The sequence below is a fragment of the Chrysemys picta genome, chromosome 12 (assembly GCF_011386835.1).
Source record: "Chrysemys picta bellii isolate R12L10 chromosome 12, ASM1138683v2, whole genome shotgun sequence".
NCBI classification, from domain to species: Eukaryota; Metazoa; Chordata; order Testudines; family Emydidae; genus Chrysemys; species Chrysemys picta.
Genome location: NC_088802.1, coordinates 53,467,877 through 53,487,457, shown reverse-complemented (window position 1 = coordinate 53,487,457; position 19,581 = coordinate 53,467,877). Strand labels below are relative to the sequence as shown.

Here is a 19,581-nt window from a genome sequence, read left to right as displayed (position 1 = left end):
AGCTGAAAATGACCTGTCTGTGTCAAGAACTGGTTTAGCGTGGAAATGTGGGTCTTATCTAGATGAAAAGTTAGTGTGTGGCAAGCTGGTGTGTAAATCTGTAGTGCACTAGCTTGCCAGGCACTAACTGTCCATGTGGACACTGCGAACTGTCTCTAAAAGTCCATAGAATTGTAGGATGGGGAAGGGTCCTCAAGAGGTCATCTAGTCCAGTCCCCTGCTGTCATGGCAGGACGAAGTATTATCTAGACCATCCCTGACAAGTGTTTGTCTAATCTGATTTTAAAAATCTCTAATGATGGAGATTCCACAGCCTCCCTAGTCAATTTATTGCAGTGCTTAACTATCCTGACAGTTAGGAAGTTTTTTCTAATGTCCAACCTAACCTGCCCTTGCTGCAATTTAAGTCCATTGCTTCTGGTCCTAGCCTCAGAGGTTAACAAGAACAGTTTACCTCTCTCCTCCTTGTAACAACTGTTATGTCCTTCTCTTCAGACTAAACAAACCCAACTTTTTCAATCTTCTCTCATGTTTTCTAGACCTTTAATCACTTCTGTTGCTCTTCTCTGGACTTTCTCCAATTTGTCCACATCTTTTCTGAAATATGGTGCCCAGGATTGGACACAATACTCCAGTTCCTGGTGTGCTTTGATTTACTCTGCTTTGAAACAAGAGTAAATCAATACACATTAGGGAACTTGCAGTGCACGGTAACAGGGTCCTCATGGACAGGTGGTGCAGGTAGGGTTGCCAGTTTTGATTGGAGGTATTCCTGGAGATTTTATCACATGACATAATCTTTAATTAATAATTAATCTTTAATTCCTGGAGACTCCAGGCCAGTCCTGCAGGACTGGCAACCCTAGGTGCAGGCCATGCTAGTGCACTGGAAACTTACACCCCAGCTTGCTGTGTACTGACTAGTCACCTAGACAAGTGCATGGACTTGTGGGTAAGACATTGGACTGGGCTACTAAAGCCCTGAGTTCAGTCCCAGCTCTGCTCTAAACTCTCATGTGACTTTGGCTAGGCCCTTAGGGACAAATTTTTAAAGGAATTTAGGTGCTGAAAGATGTAGATAGGCACGCCTACTTGTATCTTCAAAAAGGTCTATGTCCTTCACTTCCATTTAAATCAATTGCTTTTGTAGAGCAATTTCTACAGAATCCTACAACATTTCTGTCGGTTTCATCCCTATGAAGTTCTATAGTTAGCCATAGAAGAAAACTAAAGCTAGGAAATATGCATGTTCTTAGAGGTAATTAAAGGATTAACAGGAAACCTGAAAAGCACCAGTACAGCTGCATCATTCTAGTCCTTTTATAACATCGTTGGGAATTGTCCTACAGCTGAAGTGGGAAATATCTTTGAGTCTCAAGGGCAAATAGGCTTGAATGTATTTAAAACTCTAAAGTGTCAGTTTTACTGTGGGACACATGAACATAAGGTAATCTCCCAAGTAAATTACCATAATGTTTTTGCAATGTTCACATATCAGACAATATATTCCTTTGAGTATAGCGGAATCCCCAAGCACTGGAAATCAATAGAGTACCTTAATTCGGCATAGTCTATACTTAAAGTTACAGCCATCGGATAGCTCCGTGGTGGCTACATCGACGTACTTTTACATGGTCCCATTTTTTAAGGCGCTGGAGGCATACGTGCCAGCTCTTTATTACTTATAACGAATGCCCAAACGGTCACAGTGTGGTCACAGCAGATGTGAATATGACCTAAGAAGACTTCTTCAAATCCAATGGCTAATGTAGACCTCTTGGAAGGTCTCATTTGACTCAATAGAAGGCCGCTCTGGAGGAAATGCCTGTCTAACTTCCATAGCTTGAGACTAGCCCAATGAATAAGGCGGGACCAACTTGCTGGCATAATTGTGCAGTGTTTATATTTGAAAAGGGATACTGCATTTCCACGCTAATTCCCGGCAGTCCCCCCTTCCCCCTCCCCTCCAGATTAGATTTCCAAATGATCTAGGACATTATAGAGAAATCAGTAGTTGATTAGCTGGCCTGCTTGGCTGCAATCACACCTTTCAATATTAATTATCCACTCCTTGAATTTGATGACATTGAGCATCCGCAGCAAGGGCTGCTCAGTGTTTCGCATCACCAGCCGAAGACAATGATTTAAAGGGACAAAATATGCTTCTGGTAGCCTGGTAAGCAGGAAATGAGAGCTCATTTGCAAATATGATTGAGGAACCCGATCGGCTCTTCCAGTAGGTTTAGCCTGCGGGTGACCAATCCGAAAACTCGGATCTGTGTATAAGGAGCACTAGGAGGTACGAGATAGTGAGTTGTTTTTTTTCCTCCAATGGAAGGAAAGGTGTGTGCGAAAAGGAAAATAGTTCACTAAAGCGTCTGGGGCAGATCCTTCGCTGTTGTAAATCGGTGCAACGCCACTGAAGTCTTGCATCTGCTGGGGATCTGCCTCTCTGTGTCGTGATGGTGAATCTCAAAGGGTTGTAGGCTTGGTTTGGAGAAACAACTAAAAGTTTGGAAGATCAGCCAGACTTCGGTTAGAAATTAGACTGGAAGTGTCACCGAACAGGCTCTCATGGGATTTCCAGTCGTGGCTTCCTCTGTCGTGGGTGGGAATAGCTGTTCTTATGATATGTCAATGCTATTCCCTTTGGGCCAGGCTGGGAAATGGAGGGGCCCAAGAAAGAGAATAAGTATGATGATAAAAAATTAGCCCGTTATTTTATTCCAACCCTAAAAAAGGTTCTCGATGAGAGTTTGGGCTGACTCTTATTGTACCAAATTGATTTGGTGTTTCACCCTCGCCTGCTGTTCCTGGGTGAAATTCATCCCTAGCAGAAGGTCTACATACCACTTAGGTTTCCTGAGGGTCTGGAGGAAACAAACAAAAGGCTTAATTAATGTCATAGATGCTACACTGCCCCCTCTGCCTAGGGGTAAATTTCACCTGCCTAGAGTACATGGAACTCTTGGGCACGTTCATCAGTGTCATTTGAGTCCATCCACTGAAGACAATGGAGACTCAACTGCTTATGTCAGCAGTGAATTTAACGCCTGATTTTGTTACTTGTCTGTACATCCCCAGGAATCTCAGAGGTGTTATCTAAAATAACACGTTCATAATAATAATAAAATCAATACTAATTCATTATACTTGAGACAGGCCCACACCACCAAGTTTAGATCCAGATCTAGATCTAGAGCTCAAACTTCAGGATCTGGGGGGGTGGGGGTGGGGGGTTGATTTTTTGCCCATGTTTATAGCGCTTGGGATCAGTCGTGAAATTTGGATCTGGGTTTGGATCCCAAATCCCATCCTCCAGAGCGTTCAGAACTGGGGACTGTCTTCAGACCAATCTTTAATCATTATGAAAAACTCTTTGCTTTAAGGATTCTGGCCTGTTTTTGCTAGGTTCTGCAGTATGGGAGTTACTTTTGCCAGTAGGTTATTGTTAGGAATTAATCACCACGGAGAGTGTATGGTACAGGTGGAAGAAGTTCAGGTTTTGTTTAAGAGGACCCCCCAAAGTCAATTGTTTAATTTGAATGGCCTAATGGGACCTTGTTGGGCTTTTATAAATATTTGTGTACCATACAGAGAACATTTTCAGAAGGCAAGTCCCATGCCCTTTGGCTGCTGGCAATGGCACCAGTACAGACTTTGCCTCAGGCTGAAGAAATGTGGTAATTAACAATTACAAAAAATAAAAGGGAAGAGATTTACGGACAGAATATTTACAAGAGCTCATTACCCACAATCCGGGCCAGGTTTTCAAAAGAGCTGAGTATGTTGGAGAGATCTTGGATGCTATGTTCTTTTGAAACTGTCCCCAGTTGGGAGTGCTGGTCACTTGAAGATCTGGCCCATTGGCACAAGAGTTTCCAGAGATTCTTGATTTGTCTGAAAGAAGATTTCAGAATCTCAGTGGTACAAAATAAAACATTCAGGCCTTCGCAAATGTAATAGTTTCTTTAAAAGGAGGTGCGACCAGGGGCCCTCTTTCCTCCATGAATAGAAATGAAAGAATCAAAGTGCATTTTAGTAGCATCTTTCAAACCTGTGACCAGCACAACTTGTTAACTTCTCTCATTGCCACGTAGGCCTCAGCAAATGCAAGAGAAACATTAGAAATGCAGTAGATTTACTGGGCTATTTGCTGGGTTCTTAAACTGGAAAGACCTCTCCTCTTCTTGACCGGTTTGCTTCTCCTCAAAGTTGTTGCTTGTACTATAGTAACACCTCGAGGCCTCCGCTGAGATCAGGGACTCATGGCGGTGGGTGTTCTACAGATATATAGTCGCTGCACTGAAGAGCTGACAGTCCAAATGAAGAAGACAAACTGAGGGTATGTCCACGTTTGAGCTGGAAGGTGGGATTCCCAGCTCCTTTTGCTGTACCTGTGCCAGCTCTGCTTGCATTAGTGTCTGAAAATAGTAGGTTGCGCATGACTGCATGGATGGCAGCTCGCAGTCGCTGCACGAGTACGTAAGCCGGGGGGGTCAGGCAGGACTGTACTTGGGGCAGCTCGCCCCAAGTGGTCGCCCATACTGCTGTGGATTCAATGCTATTTTTAGGCGCTAGGTTGAGCAGAGCTAGCGGGGGGTATGTCTCCGCGAGCTGGGAATTACACCAGCTCAAATGTAGACGCACCCTAAGGGGTGGGAGGGGAAACAGAGGGAGAGAGAGGCTAAGTGACTTGCCCACGGTGGCACAGCAAGTCAGTGACAGAGCTGGGAATAGAGCCTGTATCTCCAATCCAGTGCCCTGCCCACTGACCCAGGGGCTCGCTACAAGATTCTGCCACAGAAGGCTAGTCTCACAGTTTGTCAGACTGACCTAAACAACGCAAGCCTTTGAAACAGAGGTGGGTTTGTCTCTTTTTTTAAAACCATCATCACTTTTGTTACAATTGTTTTTTTAGGCTTCACATGTGCTACCTCTGCCTTATTCCAGCGTGCGGGGGGCCTGCAGTCTAGAGGTGGGTAAAGCCAAGGCGACTGAAGGCTGGCTCCATCTGAGAACTGGACCTCAGCTTAGCTCTGCTTCCAGGACTGAGAGCACGCCAAAGGAAAACCAAGCCAGTGGGATCCCTTCACATCGTTTTCTGCCATCCACAGCAATCTTTATTTATATGTTTCCTTTTTCATATGCGGAGGGCCAGCATCAACGGATCAGCTTGTGGTTTGACTCCCAAAGCCAAGCGAGTCTTCTTGTCTCCAAGCTTGCTGGCTTGCCCATATCTACCTGGCCTGCTTCTCCCTTTACTAAGAGGGTAGTTTGTTCACCGACTTCAGCAGGAGATAGCTGGCTGTATGCATCATAAACTAATGTTTAGGGTGTGGTTGTGGTCAGGAGAGAGACTATTACATCCTTGTATTTTCTATTTACTCTGTTAATGACCTTCCATATCAAATCCACTCCATGTATCACTCCAAAGGAGTTTTTTTCACTCCCAGTCCCAGCATAGTTCCAGAGGATTAAGCTGCTTTCATTCATTAAGCTACGCTAAGCAAAAGGAGGTGCAAACATCATTGCTTGGAGTGACTGAAACTTTCGGTGCATCCATGAAACTATGGCCTTGATTTCCTGGTTGTGCATCACAAGCAACTCCATTGAAGTCAATCCGGTGATACTTGGACAAAATCAACATAGACGTGAAGAGAATCAGGACCTTTGTGCATCCAAACATCACAGCCGCCACAAGCATTTTCCAAGCATTGATTTTGCTGGATGGTTGCAATTCATAGGAAGAGATCTCTAGTTCTGATCGAACTGAAACCAGTACAGTTGCCCCAGGGTAGAGAAGAAGCTGTGTGCATTGCAGATGTACCAACCCACCTGGGAAGCTGAGCTCCATTCCACAATGCAGTGCCTTGTATGTGGAAATTATTGCAGATACTTGCATCCAGTACTGGTGCTCGGTGCATTATGCCCTATTGATTCGGCGCGATTAGAAACCTACGAGAAAGAACAGCAAATGGAAGCGGTCTCATGATGACCTGTCACTGTAGAATCCTATTTCATCCATTCAGCTTGGGGTGAATGGAGAGTGAGGGGCCTGAACTGCTACTTCAGCTATGAGCCAACCCTGAAGTTGTGTGTGTGTCTCATATTTTAGTCCCTAGACCAGAAGCTTCTGCTACACTTCTGGGTCCACGCTGGATCCAGAATTGGGAAGAATCCAGAACAGATGTGGCCAAAGATAGTGGAAAACTCGCAGATTCAAGGCAGTGGGAAAGTTGTATGAGATCTCCTGAATTCAAGGCAGCAGTGTGTTTTCCCCAGAAGGAATCAACTCTGAACATGGAGGGTGGTTCCACAGCAAAAAATGTTTAAGAAGAAAAGAGCTCCACTGTGGAAGTTCTGGCTGGGCTTGTGTAGACTTGGATTCTGCTCGATAGTAAGCGTATTTCATCATTTTAAGGGGTCTCACTCTGACACCTAGTTCAGCAACTCCATTCATTTTGGTCAGTATGTACATATATACCTTGTCAGTTGGCTGCCAAGACAAGCCAACTGCATTATGCAGCAGTGGCCAAAAAAGGATGAGGGAGGGAATGTGGTGGTGGGGGGAACTGAAAAATTCCTCTCCTGGTCTGGTGAAGTTCCTAGCATCTCAGGGGAGGTAAAGAGCAGGGTTGGCGTTTGTGTGACGGACCTCTGTGCTTGGACAAGGGCTTGAGAAACTTCTCAGCTCGACTTCGAACCTCTCCGTAAAAATTCAGGACAAACGTTGGAGGTAAACTGCTAAATCATGTTGTAAATCCCTTCCTCCGGAGTCAGATTCCACTCCCAGCTGCTCAACCAGAACAGCTGGAGCCTGGGTGCCAAAATCTGAAATTCATTCTACCCCCTTCGCCCCACCTCCTTTCAGCCAATGTTGGACCTAGTTGAGAGTGGGGTGTGTGGAGCAGCGCTAATTGATGTGCTAAATGGGAATAAGTTATGACTACTAATAATATAGGGCTGAGTTTGTCTGCCGGGATTCATTTGTGAACAGTTTTCCACAACGGGGAGAGATTCATTTATTGAGGTTGGAAAGGACCCAGTTCTGGTTCCTTAGCCCTCCCTCCTTTGCTTTTCTCCTCACCCTTTTATTTCAGGATCCTAATAACTTTGTAGGAGTCTAATAGAGAAAATATAGAACCTCTTCAGCAGATGCTCATAAAGATTCAACTCCACTGAACTGAGAAACTACTGATTGGTATGAAAACCTACAAGGTAAGTAATGATTTGACAGAGTGTAACCTCTCTTTGCAATAGTACCTGGCCATACACATCAAAGCATTAAAATGTATGTTCAAATAATATTCCTGCCTTCTCCTGATACCAGGGCCCTGCTCTGACACCACCGTTGCTCCTCTATCAAGCTGTAGCAGATGTCTGGGGTTTTGAAAGTCGGCATCCCACTAGGGGAGAAATCAGTGATACAGAGTCTGGGTATATATAAAGTATACATATGCAAGTGTAACTTGTTTTATTTTCATGCGTACGTCAGACCTAGAACAGAGGTGGTCACACAGCATGCAGGGATATCCTGTCTCTCGGGAATCTCTGCACAGAACCACTGCCTGGGAAAAATACTGTTTCAGGAACCGACTCCAATCAGAGAGCAAACAATACAGCCGCTCCCTCTCTTCTGAAGTTGCCTCTACACAAAACCTTGCCTGGCCCCAAAGGAACAACAATAACAGTTTGTCTTCCTAAGAGTCAAAAGTTGCTCACCCTAAGGGTAGTGTAGACATACCCTAAAAGAACTAGCATGCTAAAAATAGTAGCGTAGTCAGGGGTAGCGGTTGCCTGACTACAAACCCAAATGGACCTCTAGCTACAGGCAGGTAGCCTGAGTTGCTGTCAGTGCTACTCTGGCTACACGGCAATTTTTTGTGCGTTAAATCGAGCAGAACTAGCGTGTGTCTGTCTAGTTGTGCTGGGCAGCGCACACTTAGCGACAGTGTAGACATACCCTAAAAGAAACAACGTGCAAGTGTATATGTAGCAATGTTCCCCCTATTTTTTTTCTGGCCATGTGAGGAATGAATTTTGTTATGTGCACCAATATGGAGGTGAGGGGTGGCAGGGGTGGGGTCGAGGGGTTTGGAGTGTGAGGGGGGCTCAGGGCTGGGGCAGAGGGTTGGGGTGCAGAGGGGGCACGGTGAGGGCTCCAGCTGGGCGTGAGAGCTCTGGGGTGGGGCTGGGGATGAGGGGTTCAAGGTGCGGGAGGGGGCTCAGGACTGGGGCAGAGGGTTGGAGTGTGGGGGGGGAGCAGTGAGGGCTCCAGCTGGGGGTGAGAGCTCTCGGGTGGGGCTGGGGATGAGGGGTTCAAGGTGCGGGAGGGGCTCAGGGCTGGGGCAGAGAGTTGGAGTGCGGGGGAGGGGACGGTGAGGGCTCCGGCTGGGGGTGTGGGCTCTGGGATGGGGCTGGGGATGAGGGATTTGGGGTATAGGCTGCCCTGGGGCTGCAGTGGGGAGAAAGGACTTCCCCCCCAGCCCTCTCTTGCAGCAGCAGCCTGGGGCCATGGGAGAGACGTGTCTCCCCAGCCACGGCAGCTCTGGGGCCAGGACCAGGAGAGAGGTGCCTCTCCCTGCCTGCGCGGCCCTTGATAGCCTGCTGCACGGTGGCGGGGCCGCACAGCTTAGAGGGAACTTAGCCTATTATACAGTCATAGCAATCATCACCAGGCAGCTATCTATCTTAGGGTGACCAGACAGCAAGTGTGAAAAATCGGGATGGGGGTGGGAGGTAATAGGAGCCTATATAAGAAAAATACCCCAAAATTGGGACTGTCCCTATAAAATCGGGACATCTGGTCACCCTAATCTATCTAATGATCTGCCTTCACAGCCTGTAGGAGACCTAGGTAAGTAGTTTATAGAGGTTTTGCCGGTGTAAATTTGTTACTCTAAGGTGCCACAAGTACTCCTGTTCTTTTTGCTGGTGTATATGTGACTGAGGGGTGTATTTATGTGTGTCTCTGTATGTATGTGAATCGTAGAAATGTAGGACTGGAAGGGACCTCGAGAGGTCATCTAGTCCAGTCCCCTGCACTGAGGCAGGGCTAAGTATTAGCTAGCCCATCCCTGACAGGTGTTTGTCCCTGGAGGTTTTTAAGAACAAATTAGACAGAGACACCAAAACCTCCCTAGCTAATTTGTTCCAGTGCTTAACTACCCTTACAGTTAGACATTAGGAATAACTTCCTAACCTAAATCTCCCTTGATGCAATTTAAGCCCATTACTTCTTGTCCTGTCTTCAGTGGTTAAGGAGAACAATTTATCACCCTCCTCTTTAAAACAACATTTTATGCACTTGAAGACTATTATCATGTCTCCCCTCTGTCTTCTCTTCTCCAGACTAAACAAACCCAGTGTTTTCAATCTTTCCTCATAGGTTATTTCTAGACCTTTAATCATTTTTGTTGCTCTCCTCTGGATTTTCTCCAATTTGTCCAGAACTGGACATAATATTTCAGCTGAGGCCTCGTCAGGGCTGAGTGGAAGAATTACTTCTCATGTCTTATTTACAACACTACTGCAAATACACCCTAGAACGATGTTTGGGTTTTTTTCTGCAACAGTATTACATTGTTGACTCATACTTAGTTTATGGTCCACTGTGACCCCCCAGATCCTTTTCTGTAGTACTCCTTCCTAGGCAGTCATTTCCCATTTTGTATTTGTGCAATTGATTATTCCTTCTGTAGTGTAGAACTTTGCATTTGTCCTTCCTGAATTTCATCCTATTTATTGCAGACCATTTTCTCCAATTCGTCAAGGTCGTTTTGAATTCTAATCCTGTCCTTCAAAGTGCTTGCAACCCCTCCCAGCGTGGTGTCGTCCACAAACTTTATAAGTGTATTTGCTGTGACATTATTCAAAATCATTTATGAAGATATTGAATAGAATCAGACCCAGGACAGATCCTGCAGGACCCCACTTGATAAGTCCTTCAAGCTTGACTGTGAACCATCTTAAGTACTCTCTTAAGTACGGTTTTCTGGTTGGAAAAACCGTACTCAGAGAAATCAGAACACCTGATTTTAGAAGGCTTCATCTTCATAACTAAATACCAAACCCATTTATTCAAGGTAACTTTCCCTGTCATTCTTATTTCTTGTGGCTGAGAGATCCCGCTTCTGGGAAAATTCTGTCTCCTGCACGGATAATCCTTTCCTAGTGGGTTCCAATAGAATGTTGCTGTCTCGGAAGCTCATGGAAGTGAATTCTCACGGTGTGTGTACACTGCGATTGTTAGGTGGGATTACAGTTTAGGTAGGCATTCCCGCACTAGCGTTAGGAAGACACAATGACCTGAGCTTCAGCACAGGCAGTACAAGCCTGCCTGGAACCCTGGGTACGTTCTCACATTCCTAGCCTGTGCTGAGGTCCACACTGCCTCAGCTTCACTGCTATTTTTAGCTGCACTAATAAGATCAAAGCTAACATAGCTAACCAAGCTGCAATCACACCTCTGACTGGAGTGTAGCAATACCCTCAGTCAGACCAGGACAATACTATGGAATTAGGGAATTCACAGTTAAGACCAGTCTTTGGGGTATTGCAGAATCTATAGTAATACCTATCCCTGGAACCAACCTGCAACGGGTGTGCAGAAGGCGATGGGGGAAAGGATGGAGCTCCCTGCAAATGCTGGGTTTGTCAGCCCTTTTACTTCTCCTTCTAAAGCCTCAGGCATGGTTTTATATCTGGAACCCCATTTAAACCAGTGGTGATGGCACACTTTGAAAATTCACCTCCTACTGTCCCTTTAATACTTTTTTGGGGGGAACAGATTCTAGTTCCTGGTCTTAGTTGGGGAGCTCTGACAGCCACGGCAGTATCGCTGAAAACAACAAAGTAGGAAGAACTGCAAGCAAAACCTGTGGTACCGGAGGGAATAGTAATGCTGGTTCAGTAGGCGTCCATCTCTGAGTCAGCACTGAATCATTGCCACATGTGAAGCGGGCGTTTTGCAGATGTCATCTTTCAGTGACCAATAAATAATAATAAAACCATGTCCTAATTGGTATCTATCTTGGAGAATTACATGGCCCGCATGATCATGGTATCTGAGCAAGTCACAATTATTCATGCATTACCCTCATAACACTCCTGTGAGGCAGGGCAGTGCTATTACCCCATTTTACAGGTGGGGAACTGAGCCACAGGGAGACTAAGGCCTTTCAGTAGGAGTTAGGTGCCTCAATACTTTTGAGGATCTGGGCCTAATTGACTTGCTCAGGGTTACATGGTAAATCCGTGACAGAACAGACAATTGAACCTGTATGTCCCAACTCCCAGGCTAGCCACTAGCTAACTCTAACCACTGGATCCTCCTTCCTGTCTTTTAAAGAGCCCATGGCACTTTTCGAAAGAACAGGGCTTGTTTTAATCCCAGGGTCCTGTTTAGCCTAGTTTTGGTAATTGCATCCGTGCTGCTGGAGTTCCCCCTGCAGTTTCAGTTGGACATGGTATTCTTTTCCACGTCCTCTCCTAAACCGCGTGTCACGTTGCTGTTGTGGAAGCAGAGAAAGAACTGTCATGCACTGCATCCCCTTCCTGTCAGTTCTTTCTCTGCTTCCACACTGTGCATTGTTACAGGCGCAGCATTCCAGTCCAGAGATGGCTGCATTTCCCATGTGGATAAAGAGATTTCTGGGCAGATAAACTGGCCAAGATTTTCAAAAATGACTTGGATGCCCAAATGAAGGAAGCCTCAGACACATGGTCTGTTTTTTTCAGAGCGGCCACCATCAGGAAATAAGGTCCCTTTAAGGTGTCTCAAGTTGGGCACCCAAAAAATTGGGCGCCCCAAATCACTAGCCACTTTTGAGAAATGTAGCCTTAGTTAAAGTGCGTGGGGATCCTCCAAGATGAAAGGTGCTGTATACATTATTATAATTGTTAACAATATTACAAGAGAACAGCAAAATAATCGTACCTCAGACCAGAAGAGAGGAGTTTCCAGTGCTCTAAAGATTCCTTTACATTCTGTTGTGTAAGTTGAGCCAGGTATACGGTTAGCTAGTTTGAAATGTGTGTATTACGTGCTGCCGGAGCTTTTGTGGCCTAAATGCAGATTGGCCTTGCACCTTGGGCTTAAGACTGTTACTTTTGATGGTGCTCTGAATGCTGTATCATTGAATAGCTGGTTTGGTTGGACAGTGCTTTGTTTTAGACTCTGATTTGGCGAGGCACTTAAACAGGTGCTTCACTTCAAGTACATGAATTGTCCCACTCAGAGCCATAACAAGGAATTTTTGCGCCCGAGGCAAGGGCCGGCTCCAGGCTCTTCGATGTCAATTTGGTGGCGGGTCCCTCAGTCCCTCTCGGAGGGAAGGGCCCGCCACCGAATTGCTGTCGAAGAATGAATGAAGTGGTGGCGGCAATTCGGCGGCAGGTCCTTCCCTCCGAGAGGGACTGAGGGACCCGCCGCCGAAGCGCCGCCAATCGTGCTTTTTTTTTTTTTTCCCTCCGTCCCGCTTGAGCGGTAGAGCTGCGCCCCTCCGCTTTGCGCGCCTGAGGCAAGTGCCTCACTCGCCTCGCCCTTGTTACAGCACCGGCCCACTGACCTCAATGGGAATACTCACAGGCTTAAAATTTATCACACGCTTAACTACGTTGCTGAATCAGGGCTTTAGTCAGTAGCTCTTCGGAGAATCAAGAGTATTTAGGCACCTAACTCCAACTGATTGCTTGGCGCTGAAATCTCTTTGAGGATTTGGGCTGGCATGCTTGTGCCTTGGAAGAGGAGAGAACAGGCTCCATTTGGAAAGATTGTTTCTGTTATTTTTCATTTCCTTGCCCACTGCAAATCTTGTGAGAAGAAACCTGATCTTGTGAGATTTGCATTAGCTCTGTCTCAAGAGGTTCTGATAAGCTTCTGAGCTGACGTGTGCTTATCTGCACAGGCCCCTGAACCTGATGAGAGTCTCCCATCTTTAGCTGAAGCCCTGTTACGGTGATCACAGTGCAGGAAAAGAACGATGTCTTCAAGGCACCAGCTTGCTGATGAGATGTTCTGCTGGGTTTCCATTCCTTGGGAGAACGCCATGGTTTTGACAAGTATTCTTTGACCCCATAGTTTCCGGGGCCATGTGTGAGCTGTTTCTGACAGACCAAGTCCATTGCTTCGTAAGTCACTTTGGGAAACATCAAGTCTGAAAAGTGCTATGGGGAAAAAAAAAATCTATTCAAAACCTTACGAGTATTTTCATGAGAAGTTGGAGAAACCCAGTGGAGACAGACTGAGCTAATTACCAGGGCTGGGCAACCTTGTTCTGAAAACATAAGACCAGAACGGAACACTCCCTCTTACAATAGCAAGACTGTGCTGTTTGGGGTGATTATTCTAAAAACAGCAGTCATTTTTTTTAAAAGTGCTATTAAAGGCAATGGCCAAAACAGCACAGTGCCACACTTGGAAATTTCACTGCCTGAAATAACAGCTTTATGGGGACACTTGTCAAGGTGGACTACAATTTTGACTCGTTACTTAGGTTGCAGGCTGTCTGTACACATAAACAGACTGAGTTGTACAACGTATGTAGCATCTTTTATCTGAGCATTCCAGTACACTTTGAAAACATTTAATGAAGGGCAAAATTGTGACTTTGCTCATGGCCAAAAGTAAGGAGCAGCATGTGGCTTCATCACCCCAGGAACAGACCTGGATATATAAGGATCATCTCCATTCCTGGCTCCTTTGCTTGCAGAGGAAGGTAATTTGGTATGGACAGATCAATACTTTGTGCTGCCTGAGGTGTGCTAACCTCTGCACTGGGGGAGGAAGTATTTAACCAAGGCTCTGGGCATTGCTTGCTCTTTCCCTGCTCACCTCTGTGTCTGTGTGGAACAGCTGGTGTAGTGGTCCCATGGAATCCAGTCTGTCCAACCTCCATGCTGCGATTGGCAATGCAGGAAGCCAACATAAGGGAGTAAGGGGGAGGCTTAGTTATAATAACCTTGCTCCCCCTTTGTGGGCACATGTAGGGCAAGAGACACACTTTCCCTAATTGATCCTCACAAGTCCCCTTTGAGATACAGATTTAAAAATGTATTAAAGTTAATGTTAAAATTATATAATATACAGGTAGAGAAAAGAGTGTTTATATATCTGGGGATAGTGCTTAGATTAGCCACAAATACAAGGTTTGTTTTTGAAGTCATAAGATACACATAATGTGGGTTATTGCTGATTATGCACTGAGGTGAATTTAAGAATACAGTTTAGATATTTAGCATCCAAGTATTGGGGTACTTTACTCATGAAAAAAGTTATACAGAGCGATGGTGACGGAAAGCAAAATATATCAACGAGTGAAGCTTGTCCCTCAGTAATTGAGAATTTCGAATGGGTTGTCCATTTAGAAAAAACAGTCCATCAGGAAAGTATTTGAGTTACTTTCCCGACTGTGCTTCTCATCGGCACTTCAGTTCAACCCTCCTAGTATTGCTGATGTCTGGTGATGTGTTCTATGTAGATGTCCCTCGACCACCTGATGGCGTCCGACACCATGAGTTGCCACCTCAGCTGAGCATAGCGTTGACCAACTCCACGTTCTCTCAGCACTCGCTCGTTACCGAGGTCCCGTGCGCCCAGGACTTCGACGATCAGCGCGTGAGTTTGACCCTCGTAGCCCCTAGCTCTCAGGGTGTTAGCCAGAGAGGCGTATTTTATCCCCTTTGCAGATGTGGAAGCAATGGCACAGAGAAGTTTAGTAACTTGTCCAAGGTCATGCAATGATTGGGTGGCAAAGCTGGGAATGGAACCCAGGAGTCCTGACTCCCCATCCGCCCCTTTAACCATTAGAAACTGGACTGGTTCTCATTGCTGCGTGTGAAGCTTTCTTGCAAGCAAGCCACGAAATGAAATTTTCAAGGCCCCTCCTGCTGTCTCCTTCAAGGAGCAACAGACCTGTATATTTCACTGCCCTGTACTGAATCCACTCAGCGGGAGCAGATGGGCAAAGTGCTTCATGCAGGCTTGTGCCTGCGATCGTGAGGCGAAAGCGGGTTGTTATTGTAGGCCTGCAAAAAATTAAATCAATCATATTTGCTGCTCTCCTTGAAGTTCTAAAGGCCCAAATTAATTTTATGTTAGATCGGGTCAGTTTTTTTGGCCTGACAGAGCTACTTTAAGACAGGCTACTGACTGAGATGTTAACAAAACATGACGTGCCTGCAAGTTGCATTTCCAGTCTTCTTGCAGAGACCCACTTCCTGAGAATTACATAAGATTTATGAATTTTCTTTGACATTCCAGCCAATGAGGAGGATAAGTATCCTTAACCCCAACTAAAGAAACAGTGAAAACCTGCCAAAAGATACAGAACACTCTGTACAGTGTTTCTACCCCAGTGAACGCGTTCAGATCCTAAGGCCCAATCCTCTGAGGAGCTGAATGCTTCGGAGAGCTGCTAGGTACCCTGAGCTCCTCTTTTAGTACATGGAAACTGATGGGGTTTAGCACCCTGCACGACCCGGTGCAGTGAAATAAGGAAAGGATTTCTAATTGTGTCTTGTTGCAAAACAGCCTTTTATTAGCTGGTGGAGCAAACTTCCTCCTTTAGGTTCCAGGAACCCATTATTATTATTTATTTATTCGTAGTGCAAGAGCAGGACTCCCACTCAGGGATTGTGTCCCTGATAGGCATTTAGTTTTAGGTAGAGGTGGGTAAAATAAGAAACACAGTAGAACTGCCCCCAAAACTCAAACCAGACTTTTGGGAAGTTCATAAAAACTTTGGATTACCTTCCCCCTGCCAGGAGTTATTTTTCATGTTCCCTCTCAACCTCTGAGCTTCCTTATTCCAGCTGGGAGTATAAAATGAAGTGCCAAGTACCCATAAGTAGAGCTATTTCTCATGGATCTCCAATCTGACCAGTCCAAGAAAGTGGGTGAGAAATCTGGTTGTAATGAGTTTGCAAACACTTTATCTTTGGATAAGATTCTGAATTTTTAGAAATGTATCTGATCCAGAACCTAACTCTGACATTTACAAGGTTTGCCCATCAGTTATTTTGGGGTGGGTCATAATGAGATTATGTTATGCACCTAAGAGCATCCATCCTTTCCAATCTATGTCTTCTATATCTGTCAACCCCTCACCATGGTATCTGGTCCATAGCAATTTATATAGGCCTTATTCTCTCAAATGTCTTGTTTGTTGTTGCAAAACAAAACCTCACAGCCTGTCTCTGAAACCATGGTATAGTTCGTGTTAAATAAATGTGCTGTGATTCTTAAGCCGGTGCTTTGTAACATAACTGGGAAATGTATATGTGACCATTTTTCACGTACATGTTCATACAGCAGGAGGAACATCATTTACATTAATGGTGTTACAAGGGACATAAAAGTGACTGTAAATCACAGGGAAATTGGACCTCTTTAATTACCACTCGTCTTCCTGGAAGTGTCTCTTGTCGACATGAACTCACGGCTCTTCGCTAGAATGTTCCAGAGTCTCTCAATGTCTATGTGTGAAATGCAGAAGGAGCCGTGGTGTGTCTCATGGTGGCTGGTCAGATAAAAAGTCAGTTCTACTTGCTCTAAGAGCTGAATTCCAACAGATGGGCATACTATGCCCTTTCAAATAATACTTGGGTATTCCTGCATGGCATGTCTGTTAGCTACTTAGGGGTTAGAGAGGACACAATAGAGCGGCCCTATCACCACTGTGGTGGAGGGACCACCTGTAGGGAGGTTAAAAATCTCCACTGTCAATGCCAATGCCTATTAGGCCAGAAAAGCACCTTTGACACCATTAGAAGGTCCTTGACCTATTGTGTCAAAACCCTGATAAAAAAGTGTGGGAAAGTCTGCTGGATTGATTAAGCCTCCCCCCCCACCTCCCCGCCTACACACGCTGGCCCGGGAATGTCACTCCCTTGTTTGATCTGAGCGGTGAAAGTCCTTGTGAAGAATGAGTGGAATTCCACAGGACCTTCGCTGAGGTGATAAATGAGACTGGGAGCCAGGAGGTTTACAGCCTCTTGGCAAGAGGGGGCTTGTGCTTCCGTCTGACGCTGTCAGTGCCTTTCTGCAACTCTGCCCGAGGCCGGGGAAAGAAAGGCTTGAGATGGACAGGCCTTACTCAGCTTTTTCCTGGTGCCAATAGTACAACGTTACTAATAATGAACGACTGGACAAGCCAGCAAAAGCAGCTAGTGAATTCAGGTGCCTCCATTTTTGTGTGCCCAACCTGAATCAGCTTAAAGGGGCTTGATTCACAGATAGTACTGAGTGCCTGCCCCTTTACAGTGGCTCAGGCTGGCTATGCAAAATCTTGACCTCTATCTTCACTCCCCACACCAGAACTTCCCTTCTGTGCCACCCTCAGGGAATTAAAGACACTAGAAAGTGTTCCTGGAAGAAGGCGGCAATTTTGAGTGTAAGGCATCTAACTTGTGCTATATATTTTTTTAAACACAAATATTTTCAATATCTCTATGTGCCTCTGGTTAATAGATTACCAGGGCCAACTGGCACCTCTGACCCCCAACCAGGATCTCATGACTGATGGATCAGGGCCAGCAAACAATGACTGGGTAGCAAAAGTCCAGTGTTGCCCACTTCTGTGATTTTATCACACATCTCATGTTGATTGATGTTTTCTTTAAGGCTCCAGCTCCTGGAGTCATGTGAATGTCAGCTTTTGTTGTTTTTAAAAGGTAAGTTTTTAGCCCTTGTGGTTGTGGAGAAAAGCTTGAAAATGAGACCTGAGTTTAACCTAGAAGGACCACACATCTATTATTATGGTTTTAAATCTCTTGATTTTTTAAGCTAATCATAAGATTTTTGGAGCCTGACTCATGATTTTTGAATGGTTGGGTTTGGCAATACTGCAAGTGGCATCCAGAGAGTCAGGGGAGGCAATCAGATGTTATTTGTGATTCTGTACTACTTCCATGAGGTCTGGGTCACTCTGCATTGCCAGCACTGAAATGTGTTAGGGGCCATGGCCAATGGTTTATCACCAGGAGTATGCTCCGTGCAAGTCCCACTTATTCTGAGGGTTTAAGCAAGACTCAAGTGGTACACGGATGTTGTGCTGGCACAATCGTGTGTTTCATGCACAAAGAACCCGTTCACCAGGGCCAAAAGCTGCTGGTGGGGAGCAGCTTGCCACATCAACCAATTTTCACCATTCCCTGCAAGACTCGTCTGGTTTCTCAGGCACGGCTGGGAGTAGTAGATTGAGGCAGTGGGTGCATTTGGCTTTCAGAGCATCACCATTTAGGGTAGCTTATTCGGGTGGGATATTCAGAGGCACCTAAGGGAGCACAAGTCCTGCTGAAAATCAATTGCTCCTGTGGTTCTGGGCCTTAGACACTGTAAAAATCCCACCCTGAACTGTTAAACGGGCTATATGGGTTGGTCTTGGGAAGAAAAGCTCCCTGTATCCTTTGGGGCATTCTCTTTTGGCTCACGCTTGGCTCCATTTTCCAGCATTTGGCCCGAACTGCATGGTTTTTAATAGGAGTTTTGTTGTTCTCTCAGCTTTACGAAAAGGGAAAGTGAGGCAGGCAGTAGGGATAAAATGACTTGCCCTGGGTCCCCCACTGAGGCCTGGTCTGCACTTCAAATGTAGGTCAACACCGCTGTGGCCCTCGGGTGTGTGAAGAGTCTACATCCCGGAGCATACGCTGACCTAACCACCAGTGCAGAGGTGGCTAGATTGACAGACGAATGCGTCTATCGAGCTAGCAACCATTGGGGAGGTGAAGTTTCTACAGCGATGGAAAAACTCTTTCTGTCTTGGCAGGATGCGTCTGCACTACAGGGTCATGCTGGTATAGCTACCGTGCCCTTGCTGTAGTCCCTGTAGTATGGATATGGCCTGAGTCATAGCAAGCCAGGCACAACTTCCCTCTGATCTAACTGCAATGCCATTTTCAACAAAACCCGACTGCAACGGGGCAGGATGTCGCCCACTATGTCTAGAGTGAGGCAATATGGCGGCTTAAGATTTTCCCCTGGTGTAAACCGGGCGTGATTCTGCTGAAGTTAATGGGGATGTAGCTTCATAGCCAAGATCAGACTTAGCCCTTATCTTCACAGTAGGCTGGAGCCCAAGACCATATCTACACACAAACTGGCACTGGTTCAATGAAACCAGTTAAGGGCTGCAAAGCTCTGCACGGACACTCTTATTTCATTTTAAGCGCAGCTTATGTCAGGTTAGATTAAATGTGTTTCTAATTGACTTAAGCTAAGAGTGGTTTAAACTGGAATAAGAGTGTCCACAAAGCTGTTAGCACGGGTTTAACGAATTCAGATTAAAATAACATCTTCAGTTTAAACCATCATAACTGCATATAGACAAGCTCTGAAATCCCAGGCTTTGGGGTGTGCGGATTACGGGTCCATATCTGAATTCTGTGGCTTGGGTCCATCTCAGGTTAAAATACTACCCACCTTGCCACGCCAGTAATACACCTAACCCTACCTCCCGAGAGTAGATGAAGCCAGTCCCCACCTACACCTCCTCTTAGAGCACGCCGGTCCCTCTACACACAGCCTTCCACCTCCTTTTATAACAGTATTCCCAAGGAAAGCTCACACTTCGAAGGCTC

At 45.7% G+C, this 19,581-nt stretch overlaps 1 long non-coding RNA gene across 2 annotated transcripts in view; it reads left to right on the top strand.

Annotated features, from left to right (window-relative positions):
- Positions 1–19,581, top strand: part of LOC101935965 (uncharacterized) — a 97,018-nt gene that overhangs the window by 11,655 nt on the left and 65,782 nt on the right. The window contains exon 1 of one of the 2 annotated variants that reach the window (XR_010591926.1): positions 14,239–14,620. The exons of the other annotated variant lie outside the window; for it this stretch is intronic. This is a non-coding gene — a long non-coding RNA (uncharacterized LOC101935965). Of the gene's footprint in view, positions 1–14,238; positions 14,621–19,581 lie in introns of those variants that run through there. 2 annotated transcript variants of the gene reach the window in all.